The sequence below is a fragment of the Aotus nancymaae genome, unplaced genomic scaffold, assembly GCF_030222135.1.
Source record: "Aotus nancymaae isolate 86718 unplaced genomic scaffold, 86718_ANA_hifiasm-v0.15.2.pri h1tg000029l, whole genome shotgun sequence".
NCBI classification, from domain to species: domain Eukaryota; kingdom Metazoa; phylum Chordata; class Mammalia; order Primates; family Aotidae; genus Aotus; species Aotus nancymaae.
Window position 1 is genome coordinate 16,362,115 of NW_026988442.1, and position 14,367 is coordinate 16,376,481.

The following is a 14,367-nucleotide window of genomic DNA, read 5'->3' on the forward strand; positions in this document are numbered from 1 at the left end:
ATTCATAGAGACAGGCTGAGCACAGTGGCTCATGTCTGTAATCCCAGCACTTTTGGAGGCCAAGGCGGGTGGATCACCTGAGGTCAGGAGTTCAAGACCAGCCTTGACAACATGATGAAAGCCTGTCTCTACTAAAAATACTAAAATTGAGCCAGGCGTGGTGGCGGGCACCTATAGTCTCAGCTACTCGGGAGGCTGAAGCAGGAGAATCACTTGAACCTGGGAAGCAGAAGTTGCAGTGAGCTGAGATTGCACCACTGCACTCCAGCCTGGGCGACAGGAGCAAAACTCTGTTTCAAAAAAAACACACAAAAAACTAACAACAACAACAACAAAAACAGCCTGGGGAACACAGTGAAACCCCACCTCTATAAAAAATTTTAAAAATTAGCCAGGTGCAATGGCGTGTACCTATAGTCCCAACTCCTCAGGAAGGTGAGGCAGAAGGATTCCTTGAGCCCACGAGCTAAAGGTTACAATGAGCTGATTGCGCCACTGAACTCTAGCCTGGGTGACAAAGCAAGAAGACCTCATAAAAAAAAAAAAAAAAAAAAAAAGACCAGGCACAGTGACTCACGCCTATAATCCCAGATCACTTGAGGCCAGGAGTTTGAGACCAGCCTGGGCAACACAGCAAGAACCTGTTTTTATTAAAAATAAATAAGTAAAAAGAAAAAAAAATCATAGAGATAAAAAGAAGAGGGGTTCCCAGAAGCTTCAGGGCGGAGAGACTAGGGAGTTACTGCTTAATGCATTTAGGGTTTCAGTTTGAGAAGATGAAAAAGTACTGGAGATGAGGCCGGGCGCGGTGGCTCAAGCCTGTAATCCCAGCACTTTGGGAGGCCGAGGCGGGTGGATCACGAGGTCAAGAGATCGAGACCATCCTGGTCAACATGGTGAAACCCCGTCTCTACTAATACAAAAAATTAGCTGGGCATGGTGGCGCGTGCCTGTAATCCCAGCTACTCAGGAGGCTGAGGCAGGAGAATTGCCTGAACCCAGGGGGCGGAGGTTGCGGTGAGCCGAGATCGCGCCATTGCACTCCAGCCTGGGTAACGAGCGAAACTCCGTCTCAAAAAAAAAAAAAAAAAAAAAAAAGAAAAAGTACTGGAGATGGATGGCAGGTGGTTGTGCAACACTGAATGACATTATTGTCACCTCAAAATGGTTAAAATCAAAAATTTTATGTTATGTCCATTTTACCATAACAAAAGACAAATCTACACTCCAGCCTGGGCAACAAGAGCAAAACTCCGTCTCAAAAAAGGAAAAAAAAAAGAATGAGGAAGCTCTTCATGTAGCAACAGAGAAAGGTCTCCAAGATATGCTGTTAAGTGAAAATGGCCAGGTAAAGAACACACTGTATAAACTGCCATTCACTTAATAATCCCTTTGAAAGTCTTATTGTGTCAAAATCACAGTTAGCAGATACGGCATATGAAAAAAGACAAAAAATAAATCAGAGTAAAAGACAAGAAATTCCAATTTCCAAAGGGCCAGAAGAGACAAGTTATAACCAGATATTCTAAAGAGTTAAGGCTTCACCTTTGCCATGTATTCATCCTAATGGTTGAAGGCAGATCCAGGTTTCATGTGACCTGAACCTTCTATAATTTTTGGAGTCCCCATTTAGAAAAAGAATGTAAAATTAAATACACAAAATCTGGCACAAATGTGAATGTTTACTGAAAATGAAAAAAAGGAAAAGAAATTATAGCAAAGTATAAATTTGTAAAAGTTGAATATCACATCACAAAATACGGAAAAGATAACATAGTATTTTAATTATTTGAATGCCGGGAACATTTCTCTCTCTTTTTTTTTTGAGACAGAGTCTCACTATGTCGCCCAGACTGGAGTGCCAGTGGCATGATTTCGGCTCACTGTAGCCTCTGCCTCGGAGTTCAAGCAATTTTAATGCCTCAGCCTCCCAAGTAGCTAGGATTACAGCCATGTGCTACCACGCCCAGATAATTTTTGTATTTTTAGTAGAGATGGGGTTTTCCCATGTTGTGATCTAACCACCTCAGTCTCCCAAAGTGCTGGGATTATAGGTGTGAACCATGGTCCCAAGCCTTCCTACTTTTTTGGGCATACTTTTTTATTGTCCTTCACATGATAATGGTTTTATAATTTCATTTTATAAAGAGAAAATAAAAGTAATTCAGTGTTTCTTCTCAAGTACCTTCCTGGCAGAAAAAAACTCCTTCCTCTTCCTTTTTGGAGACAGAGTTTTGCTCTATTGCCCAGGTTTGAGAGTAGTGCCATAATCACGGCTCACTGCAGCCTTGACCTCTTGGGCTCAAACAATCCTCCTGCTATCATGAGGTCAGGAGTTCAAGACAAGCCTGGCCAACATGGTAAAACTCCATCTCTACTAAAATACAAAAAATTAGCTGGGCGTGGTGGCACGAGGCTGTAGTCCCAGCTACTCAGGAGGCTGAGGCAGGAGAAGATCCTGAACCTGGGAGGTGGAAGGCTGCAGTAAGCCGAGATCATGCCACTGCACTCTAGCCTGGTGACAGAGCAAGACTCTGTCTCAGCGGTGGGGCGGGGGGGGGGCGGATGGGGGGGACTCGGAGAAAAAACTATCCTCTTGCCTCAGCCTCCTGAGTAGCTGGGAACACAGGTGGGCACCACAAGTGGGCACCACCATGCCTAATTTTTAAATTTTTTGTGGAGATAGGGTTTCACCATGTTGCCCAGGCTGATCAAAATCCAAACTCCTGGGTTCAAGTGAATACTCCTGCCTCAGACTTTTTTTGGATCCGGCCAAGGGTTGAGTTTGGAATACGTTTACTTTGAGTTTATTTATTTATGTGGTTTGCAGTCACTTCCCTGGGCAGTTCAAATATAGATAACTGTCCTGATATACGAAAGGCTGCCATGGCACAAAGTTGCAGGAGCAGAGGTGAGATCATGATACACAGGCATCCTGTAAGTCCATATCAAAAGTACCTAAGTAAAATAAAAGAAACGAGCCAGTCGCAGTGGCTCACGCCTGTAATCCCAGCACTTTGGGAGGCTGACGCGGGCAGATCACCTGAGGTTGGGAGTTCGAGACCAGCCTGACCAACATAGAGAAACCCCATCTCTACTAAAATTACAAAATTAGCCGGGCGTGGTGGCGCATGCCTGTAATCCCAGCTACTCGGGAGGCTGAGACAGGAGAATTGCTTGAAACTGGGAGGCAGAGGTTGTGGTGAGCCAAGATCGCGCCATTGCACTCCAGCCTGGGCAACAAAAACAAAACTCCGTCTCAAAAAAAAAAAAAGATAAACAAGGTTTAAAACGAGCATAGTTAGAAGCTAGTCTACAGGAAATTCTTTCAATCATGAAAACTATAAAAATGCAAATGGAAGGGCCGGGCACTGAAACTCATGCCTATAATCCCAGCACTTTGGGAGGCCAAAGCGAACAGATCATCACCTGAGGTCAAGAGTTCAAGACCAGCCTGGCCAACGTGGCGTAACCCTGTCTCTACTAAAAATACAAAAATTAGCTGGCACACACCTGTAGTCCCGGCTACTTGGGAGGCTGAGGCAGGAGAATTACTTGAACCTGAGAGGCAGAGGTTGCAGTGAGCCAAGATTGCACCACTGCACTCCAGCCTGGGTAACACAGCAAGACTCCACCTCAAAAAAAAAAAAAAGTTGTCTTAACTAATTATGATTAGAATTAAAATTTCTTAATTTTGTAAATTTTATAAAAACATGACTGTTCCTAGGGCAGTGGAAGAGGATATGGGTAATTAGGGTCCTTAAAGGACACATTTCGTTTGCTTCATGGGAGGTATCTGTTTCCACTACAGAAATGGCCTTCCCAAGCCAAAATCTGTCTTTTCATCCTCTAAAGTTGTAGTATTAAGGTAGCTCTCCTTGGGTCATACCATGAAAAATAATAGAAGAACTTGGCCGGGCACGGTGGCTCACGCCTGTAATCCCAGCACTTTGAAGTGGGTGGATCATGAGGTCAGGAGATCAAGACCATTGTGGCCAACATGGTGAAACCCCATCCCAAAAACGAACAAAAAAAAAAGAACTCAACAACTTGGAAAAGCCATGAAGAAGGGAAAGATAAGGCCGGGCGCAGTGACTCATGCCTGTAATCCCAGCACTTTGGGAGGCTGGGGCAGGAGGATCACTTGAACCCAGGAAGTCAAGGCTGCAGTGAGCCATGATCCTGCCACTGCATTCCAGCCTGGGTGACAGAGTTCTGGCCGTGTCTCAAAAATGAAAAAAAGAAGAAAAAGAATCCTTACTAGTATAAAAGAGCTTATACGTCAGAAAGAAAATCACCATGACCCCCAAAAGATATTAAGATGATTCACAGTGACCAGTGTCCAGTCATTGTGAAATTGTAAGATGTTCAATCTCACTAATGAAAAATGCAAATTAAAAACCTAGGCTAGGCCGGGCGCGGTGACTCACGCCTATAATCCCAGCACTTTGGGAGGCCGAGGCAGGTGGATCACGAGGTCAAGAGATCGAGACCATCCTGGTCAACGAGGTGAAACCCTGTTTCTACTAAAAAATACAAAAATTAGCTGGGCATGGTGGCACACGCCTGTAGTCCCAGCTACTCGGGAGGCTGAGACAGGAGAATTGCTTGAACCCAGGAGGCAGAGGTTGCGGTGAGCCAAGATCGCGCCATTGCACTCCAGCCTGGGTAACAAGAGCGAAACTCCGTCTCAAAAAAAAAAAAAAAAAACCTAGGCTAGTCTTCACCCATTAAATAAGGAAAGATTAACACAAAATTGCTAACACTTGCTGTGGCTGCAGACTGGGTAAGACAAGCTCACCAACATCACAAATGCCAGCACGTGAGCACTTTGGTAATCTGCTTTAACAATATTCACCTATACTCTCAGTCCCAGTAATTACACTTCAGAGGATCTATTTCAGGAATTTCTCAGAACTGTAGAGATGTTTATGTAGGAAGTATTAAATGCAGACCTGTTGAAAATTGAGGAAAATAAATAAAGAGAGAGTAACAGGGAAGAGAGAAAGTATCTCTCAGGATGCGTGTGGACATTTGCACACACTTATCTGAAGGTGGAAAGGTAAGAAAGAATACACACCTAATTGTCATCACTGCTAATGCTGAAGGGAGGGCTGAGGGGAGGGGTCTTCGCTTTTTCTTTGTGTGCCTCTCAACGGTTTAACTTCCCATCCCAAACATGGTATATTTGCTCTTGTGATTTAAACAATATTCTAAGAGGTAAGAAAATTCCCACATATAAAAAGGATGAAACCATGCAAATGGAATCTGATCCCCTTCCATCCTATCGCCCTGACCCTAGTAAAAAGAATGAAGAAAACAGGCTCATTAAGCTCCCTGGCCACACAACAATCAACTTTGACCTGCTGATTTCTACTGCTTGATCGGGAATACCATACCCAGCTGTTTCTGGGTCTGAACGCAGACTCCTAGAACATCAGAAAGTTGTTGTTGTTTTTTTTGAGACAGTCTCATTCTGTCGCCCAGGCTGGAGCGTAGTAACGCAATCTAGGCTTACTGCAGCCTTCACTTCCTGGGTTCAAGTGATTTTCCTGCCTCAGCCTCCTAAGTAGCTGGGACTACAGCCACACACCACCAAGCCCGGCTGATTTTTGTATTCTTTAGTAGAGACAGGGTTTCACTATGTTGGCCAGGCTGGTCTCAAACTCCTGACCTCAAGTGATCCACCCGCCTTGGCCTCCCAAAGTTCTGGAATTACAGGCATGAGCCACGATGCCCGACGCAGAAAGTATTTTCTATATCTGAATTAAAAGCACCGCATCCACTACTTAATCTGGGTCTAAGAGCCAGACAGCATCAAGAGAAGAGACAACCTGCAGCCTCGGTGTCTCACACCTGTACTCTTAGAATTTTGGGAGGCTGAGGTAGGCTGATCACCTGAGGTCAGGAGTTCAAGACCTGACCTATCAACATGGTGAAACCCTGTCCCTACCAAAAATACAGAAATTAGCCAGGCATGGTGTCCCACACCTCTACTCCCAGCTACACGGGAGGCTGAGGCAGGAGAACTACTTGAATCCAGGAGGCAGACATTGTAGTGAGCCAACATTGCACCACTGCACTCCAGCCTGGGCGACAGTGTAAGCCTGTCTCAAAAAAATAGAGAAGAGACAACCTGCTGGTCACAGCCACAGGCCTGAAACACTGCTCAGTTATTATGCCGTCACTGAAGCCCATTTGAAACAGTCCTTTGATGCAAACTGTTTGCACAGGAAGAAAATCATATAATTGAACATAGCTAGAACAAAGTTTGGCCTGACCATTTAATAAAGCCATGCAGACATATACAACTTTTACGTAACATGCCTCACCAGTTAAACTGGCAAAGATGAAATAAAAAAGATATATCCCAGTGTTGCCTACTCTGCAGGCAAAAACAACAACAACAACAACAACAAAAAAAACTTTATTGCTAAATTCTAACGATCATCTAAGCCCTCAGCAAGTCAATCTTTTGGCTGGTGGAGGGTCTTGCCTCTATGTTGATAGCCACTGACCGATTAGGGTGGTGGTTGCTGAAGGCTGAGAAGGCTGTGGCAGTTTCTTATAATAAGATGAAGTTTGCCACATCGATAGACTCTTGCTTTCGCGAAAGATTTCTCTATAGCATGTGATGCCGCTTGATGGCATTTTACCTACAGTAAAATTTCTTTCACAGTTGGAGTCAATAGTCTAAAATCGTGCCACTGCTATATCAACTACATTTATTTAATATTATAAATCCTTTAATGTCATTTTAACAATGTTCACAGTATCTTCACATCAGGAATAGATTACATCTCAAGAAACCACGTTCTTTAAGAAATAATTCCTCATCCAGTCAAGTTTGATCATGAGATTGCAGCAATTCAGTTACACCTACAGGCTCCATTGTAATTCAGTTCTCTTGTTATTTCCACCACATTCACAGTTACTTTCCCCACTGAAGTCCTGAACCCCTCAAAGTCATCCATGAGGGTTAGAATCAGCTTTATCCAAACTCTTATTAATACTGATATTTTTATCTCCTCCAAGAATCATAAATGTTCTTAATAGCATCTAGTTTGGTGAATTCTTTACAGGTTTTCAATTTACTTTGTCCAGATCCATCAGAGAAATCACTATCTATGGCAGCTATAGCCTTATGAAATTTCTTTCTTTTTTTTTTTTTTTTTTGAGATGGAGTCTCACTCTGTCACCCAGGCTAGAGTGCAGTGGCACGATCTCGGCTCACTGCAACCTCCGCCTCCTGGGTTCAAGCGATTCTTCTGCCTCAGCCTCCCAAGTAGCTAGGAATACAGGCATGCACCACCACATCTGGCTAATTTTTGTATTTTTCGTAGAGATGGGGTTTTGCCATATTGGCCAGGCTGGTCTTGAACTCCTGACCTCGTGACCACCCGCCTCAGCCTCCCAAAGTACTGGGATTACAGGCATGAGCCACCAAGCCCGGCCAAAATTTATTTCTTAAATATAAAAATTGAAAGTTGAAATTACACCTTGATCCATGGGCTGAAGAATGGATAGTGTGTTCACAGACAAAGAAACAGAATCTCAGCCGGGTGCGGTGGCTCGAGCCTGTAATCCCAGCACTTTGGGAGGCCGAGGCGGGCAGATCACCTGAGAGCAGGAGTTTAAGACCAGCCTGACCAACATGGAGAAACCCAGTCTCTACTAAAAATACAAAATTAGCCAGGCATGGTGGTACATGCCTATAATCCCAGCTACTCAGGGGACTGCAGCAGAATCACTCGAACCTAGGAGGCAGAGGTTGCGGTGAGCCGAAATCGTGCCATTGCACTCCAATCTGGACAAGAGTGAAACTCTGCCTCAGAAAAAAAAAAGGGGATGGGTGCAGTGGCTCACTCCTGTAATCCCAGCACTTTGGGAGGCCAAGGCAGGCGGATCACGAGGTCAGGAGATCAAGACCATTTTGGCCAACATGGTGAAACCCTATCTCTACTGAAAATACAAAAATATTAGCTGAGCGTGGTGGCGTGCACCTGTAATCCCAGCTACTCGGGAGGCCGAGGCAAGAGAATTACTTTAACCAGGACCCAGGAGCCAGAGGTTGCAGTGAACTGAGATTGCACCACTGCACTCCAGCCTGGGCTACAGAGTGAGACTCAGTATCAAAAAAACAAACAAACAAAAAAAACCCAGAATCTCTTTGTACATGTCCATCAGAGCTCCTGGAAGACTAGGTATCAATGAGATCGATGAAGACTAGGTGTCAATGAGCAGTAATATTTTATAAGGAATCTTTTCTGGACAGTAGGTCTCAAGAGTGGGCTTAAAATATTCAGTACACTAGGCTAGGCATGGTGGCTCATGCCTATAATCCCAGCACTTTGGGAGGCCAAGGCAGGCAGATAACCTGAAGTCAGGAGTTCAAGATTAGCCTGACCAACATGGAGAAACCCCATCGCTACTAAAAATACAAAATTAGGTGATCCACCAGTCTCAGCCTCCCAAAGAGGCCTGGAGTTCAAGAGCAGTCTGACCAACATGGAGAAACCCTGTCTCTACCAAAAATACAAAATTAGCCGGGTGTAGTGGCACATTCCTGTAATCCCAGCTACTTGGGAGACTGAGGCAGGATAATCGCTTGAACCCGGGAGCAGAGGTTGCAGTGAGACAAGATCGTGCCATTGCACTCCAGCCTGGGCAACAAGAGCGAAACTCCATCTTGGAAAAAAATACAAAAAATAAAAGAAAAATGCAGTACACTACGATATAAACAGAGGTGCTGTTATCCAGGCTTTGTTGTATAAAAGTGCATTTTGTATAAAATTGTATAAAAGTGTATAAAAGTCCATTTCTAGAGCACAGGCAGAGTGATTTAGGATCATTCTTAAGGGCCCTAGGATTTTTGGAATAGTGAGTGAGCGCTGGCTTCAACTTAAAGTCACCAGCTACATTAGCCCCTAACAAGAGGGTCAGCCTGTCATTTGAAGCCAGGCATTGACTTCTAACTGTGAAAGTCCTAGATGGCATCTTCTTCCAACAGAAGGCTGTTGTTTCATCTGCACTGAAAAGCTATTGTTTAGTGAAATCATCTTCATCAATGATCTTAGTTAGATCTTCTGTTGAACTTGCTACTTCTTCATCACACTTGCTGCTTCCCCTTGGACTTTCATGGATTGCAAGGTGAAAACTGGTTATGGAGACTGTGTCCTTCCTTGAACCTGAACCAATGTCTAACAGCTTCCAACTTTTCTTCAGCAGCTCCCTCACCTCTCTCAGCCTTCAGAGAATTGAAGACAGTTAGGGCTTTGCTCTGGATTAGGTTTTGATTTAAGGAAATGTTGTGGTTGGTTTGATCTTCTATCCAGACCACTGACACTTTCTCCATATCAGCAGTAAGGCTGTTCCCTTTCTTATCATTCCTGTGTTCACTGGAATAGCACCTTTTAAATTACTTATTTGCATTTGTATTTTGTTTGTTTTGGGTTTTGTTTTGTTTTGTTTTTAGTAGATATGGGCTTTCACCATGTTGGCCAGGGTGGTCTCAAACTCCTGACCTCATGTGATCCGCCCACCTTGGCCTCCCAAAATGCTGAGATTACAGGCATAAGCCACCATACCTGGCCAGTTTTTGAAACAGGTTCTCACTCTTTCACCCAGGCTGGAGTGCAGTGGCACAATTATAACTCACTGCAGCCTCGACCTCCTGAGCTCAAGCCTTCCTCCACCTCAGCCTCCCGAGTAGCTGGGACTACAGACATTCACCACCATGCCCAGCTGATTATTTTTTGCAGAGATGGGGTCTTGCTATGTTGCTCAGGCTGGCCTCCATACAAAAATTAGCTGGGCATGACAGCGGGCACCTGTAATCCCAGCTACTTGGGAGGCTGAGGCAGGAGAATTGCTTGAAAATGGGAGGTGGAGGTTGCAGTGAACTGAGATCATGCCACTGCACTCCAGACTGGGCAACAGAGCAAGACTCCATTTCAGAACAAACAAAAACTATCTGGGCAGGTGTCTTAGCTCAAGCCTTTAATTCCAACACTTTAGGAGGCCAAGGCAGGAGGATCACTTGAGCCCAGGAGTTGGAAGCCAGCCTGGACAACATAGTGAGACCCTGTCTCTACTAAAAACTAAAAAAAAAAAAAGGCCTATCTTGTCCTTGTCTTTCAACACGCCTTTCTCACTGAGCTTAATTATTTCTAGCCCTTGATGTGAAGTGGGAGATTTGCAACTCTTCCTTACATTTGAACACTTAGAGGCTATTGTAGGATTACTAATTGCAAACAGCTGGTTGGTGAAACAGAATGTATACAATATTGATGGATTAAGTTTGCTGTCTTACACAGGCATCATTCATGGCGCCTCAAAACAATTACAACAGTAACATCAAAGATTATTGAGCTCAGATCACCATATTAGATATAACAACAACAAACTTTGAAATATTGCAAGAATTATCAAAATGTGGCACAGAAACACAGACTGAGCATGCTTTTGGAAAAATGATGCCAGAAGACTTTGCTCAACGCAGGGTTGCCAAAACCCTTCAATTTGTGAGAAACGCAGTATCTGCAAAGCACAAAAAAGCAAGACATAATAAAACAAGGGGTGTGCCTATTTTCTTTGACTCTCACCAAACCCTTATATTTCCACAACATGAGAAAAAGGAGGTTCAGAAGGTGTGGATGATTTGCCTAAATCACCTGGCTACTAACCAAGTCCCGGTGCCACCACCTTTTCACCACAAAATACTGTCACCCAAAGCCTTCAGGATAAGCTCAGCTGTGAAGCCTTAGGCACACAGCCAGACACAAGTGGGCACTCAGAAATTAGTTAAGTGAGAAAATACCCAACAACTAGGAGAAAGCTAGGCAAATTGTGGTTAACCAAGACACTACAAGACTTTTCAGGAGGAAGATGTGGAATTCCACCTATCAACATTAGATGAAAATGCAGAACCTCATATAACAGCCACACATCTCTTAGATCTCAGAGGCAGGTCTCCATCCACTTGGTCTCAGTTACCCAGAGCTGAGTCACCACCTACCCTCCCTCCAGTCTCTTCCCAGCATTCAGCAGGAACCTGCTGGGACTCTACTGCCCACACTGCCAAATCCAAATTCTTCATCCTGGCCTTCTCGGCCCTTCTATCTCACCCAATTCAGTTGTTTCCTAAATTAGTCACTTTCACTTTCCCAGGCCTTTGCTGGACTCTTCCCTCTACCTCACAGAACCCCATCTTCTCCTTTGTCCTAAGTCTCGACTTGGCTCATATGCACTCTCAGTGAATGCTGGTGCCTTTCCTCACTTCCATCAAAAAGGGAGTGGTGGCCAGGAAGGTGGCTCACCCCTGTAATCCCAGCACTTTGGGAGGCCGAAGCGGGCAGATCACCTGAGGTCAGGAGTTGGAAACCAACCTGGCCAACACGGTGAAACTTCGTCTATACTGAAAATACAAAATTAGCTGGGCATGGTGGCGCATGCCTGTAATCACAGGAAGCTGAGGCAGGAGAATGGCCTGAACCTGGGAGGCGGAGGTTGCAGTGAGCCGAGATCATGCTACTGCATTCCAGTGTAGGCAACAAAAGCAAAACTCCATAACTCCATCTCAAAAAAAAAAAAAAAAACAAAAAAACAGAAGCAGCTCGATTTTTGTTTTTTTGTTTTTAACAAAAGTGGATGGGGCCGGGTGCGGTGGCTCACGCCTGTAATCCCAGCACTTTGGGAGGCTGAGGCGGGTGGATCACGAGGTCAAGAGATCGAGACCATCCTGGGCAACATGGTGAAACCCAATCTCTACTAAAAATACAAAAAATTAGCTGGGCATGGTGGCGCGTGCCTGTAATCCCAGCTACTCAGGAGGCTGAGGCAGAAGAATTGCCTGAACCCAGGAGGCAGAGTTTGCGGTGAGCCGAGATCGTGCCATTGCACTCCAGCCTGGGTAACAAGAGCGAAACTCCGTCTCAAAAAAAAAAAAAAAAAGATTTATTCATTTGAACCTATATGATCACCAAGTTCACTAGAAACTGGCAGGATAAACCTGGAGCCCCATATCCAAGAGTCTCTGGTTTGGGGCTTTTCTGGTATGGAGGCACGGAACTGACTTAAGATGACCTGGGCAGCCAGATTGGGCTGGGCTTGGATGCCCTTCCTTCTTCTCCTACTCTCTCCAAGCTTCCTCTCAGGGGTCAGGACCCCAAACTCAGTATCAGGCAAGTCTCTTCTTCCCTTACCAACCCAGTTTCTTCATACATGGGGAAAAAAGGTGGGGAGAGCTTATTATCACAAAATTTCTTTTTAATTTAGAAAGAGGGGGAGAAGGCCAGGCTCACACCTGTAATTCCAACACTTTGGAAGGCTGAGGTGGATGGATCAGTTGAGGTCAGATCAGCCTGGCCAACATGGCGAAACTCCGTCTCTACTAAAAACACAAAAATTAGCCAGGTGTGACGGTGGGCACCTTTAATCCCAGTTACTTGGGAGGCTGAGGCAGAAGAATCACTTGAACCCGAGAGGCAGAGGTTGCAGTGAGCTGAGATCGTGTCACTGCACTGCACTTCAGCCTGGGTGACAGAGCAAGACTCTGTCTCAAAAAAAAAAAGGGGGTGGGAGAGAAAAATGACAATAAAATAACTTATCACTTGGAAGAAATTTTCCCACAAAAGTTCTCAGCAAGTATGTCCAAAGTCCCTCCTTGTTGAGACACTGTAAGCTGTCAATAAATATACCCTGGCCATGTCCCTAGATTGGCATGCAGAGACTTAACCCATTTTAAAAGCCCGCAGTAGAGGTCTGAGTTCCTGTAAGGAACCAGCTCCTGGTGAGGGGTATTTAGCTGTTTGCAATTTCCCTGAACAGTTCTGCAAAGAACAATCGTCCATAAGCATTTATCCTTGTTGAACAGCTACTTCTTTTGGTTTTGTTTTGTTTTTAGAGACAGGGTTTCACCATGTTGACCAGGCTGGTCTTGAACTCCTGACCTCAGGTGATCCACCCACCTCCCAAAGTGCTGAGATTACAGGCATTAGCCACCACAGGCCTGTACAGCTACTTCTAAAGATAGATTCCTAGAAGTGGAATTACTGGCTTAGAGAATCCACACATTTTAAATTCTGATACTTACTAGTTGAGAAACTTTACACAGTAATTCTCAAACTCTGATTGCACTTAGGCTTTACCTGTGAAGCTTGTTTATGTGCAAAATCTGACCGGCTCCCAGCCTCCCTCCACCCCTACCTCATTCTCCAGGAGGCAATCTGGAGGGGCTACAGGTTTTTTGTTATGCAGCTCTTAGGTGGAGGAGGAGGCAGTCACTCCTTTCCACTTCCCCAACCTCATCTAGCACCAGACTTGGGAAGCACTGGTCTAAGGGGCTGCTGCGGGCACAATTTTAGGGTGAGACCTCTGCCTCTAGCCCAGGCCCCCAGTGACTTCCCCAAAAACGGCAGAGTGTGGCTCTCAGGCACACAGGAGAAAATGCCTAGTTTGGAGTTCAAGCTCAGTGGCCACTACCAGAGTCCCCTCTCCAGGCTCACCTGATTCCCCCTGGAGCTCCCCTCTTCTGAAGGTTCCTGTCCCATACATTTCCTAAAAGGTAAGGCCAATGGGTTTTACATTTCTTACTGAAGATAACTCAGATCTGGCTTTTTCTTTCAGAGGGCCGTGGAGGAAGCACCATTTATTTGGCCAAAAAATTGTTTCTGACCCACACTCTGGGCCTCAGTTTCCCTGTCTGTGAAATGAAGAGCAACGGGCAGTGCCACTGACATCTCACCTGCTGCTGTGAGGAGGTTAACATTTGCAGGAAGTCTTGCTTCGATGGAGTGTCCAGGTGAAACCTTAACAATCCTTTAATCAGCATTCTGATTGGCTTAGGGCCTGTTTGGAAAAAAAATTAGAGTTTTGTTTCCACAGTTCTCCATTGCTAAAGGGCAATTAAGACCAAAAGCTGTTTTCAAGGCAATTTCCAAGCTCAAGGGCCCTAGATACACAGGCCTAGGCCTGTCCAGGTACAGGGCTGGGGGGCGTGGGGGGATGCCCTAGGGAAGTTGGTTAACAGGTATTTCACAGTATGTGGTACCCACAGCAGACAGCGGAGTAAGAGTGTGTTGACCAGGGTTGGGGAGGCCAAGGAAAACCATCTGGAGTAGGATGTAACCGGCAGAAGAGTAAGCCAGAGACTTACATAGGACAGCACCTACCCCATCACCCGAGGATGAGACGGGATGACACACACGAAGTGCCCCTTACAGCATCGTTGAAAGCGTTGGCTGTTTTCATCTCTGGCAGCCCCCTGTGAGCCCAACCAGGTGCTTTTTGAGCTTAGGTCGGGAGGCGGCCTCCCAGACTCTACAGGCCCTTGAGGGCATAACAGGCGTCCCCATCACAGCCGAGTCC

General features: G+C 45.3%; 1 long non-coding RNA gene across 3 annotated transcripts in view; it reads right to left on the bottom strand.

The window, feature by feature from the left end:
• The window catches only part of LOC135276966 (uncharacterized), a 98,445-nt gene that overhangs the window by 49,967 nt on the left and 34,111 nt on the right, over positions 1-14,367 (bottom strand). The window contains exons 4-5 of one of the 3 annotated variants that reach the window (XR_010344537.1): positions 13,745-13,848; positions 9,757-10,539 (exon numbers count right to left, since the gene is read on the bottom strand). This is a non-coding gene — a long non-coding RNA (uncharacterized LOC135276966). Of the gene's footprint in view, positions 1-9,756; positions 10,540-12,028; positions 13,849-14,367 lie in introns of those variants that run through there. The other 2 variants (XR_010344538.1, XR_010344536.1) reach the window with 2 other exon arrangements.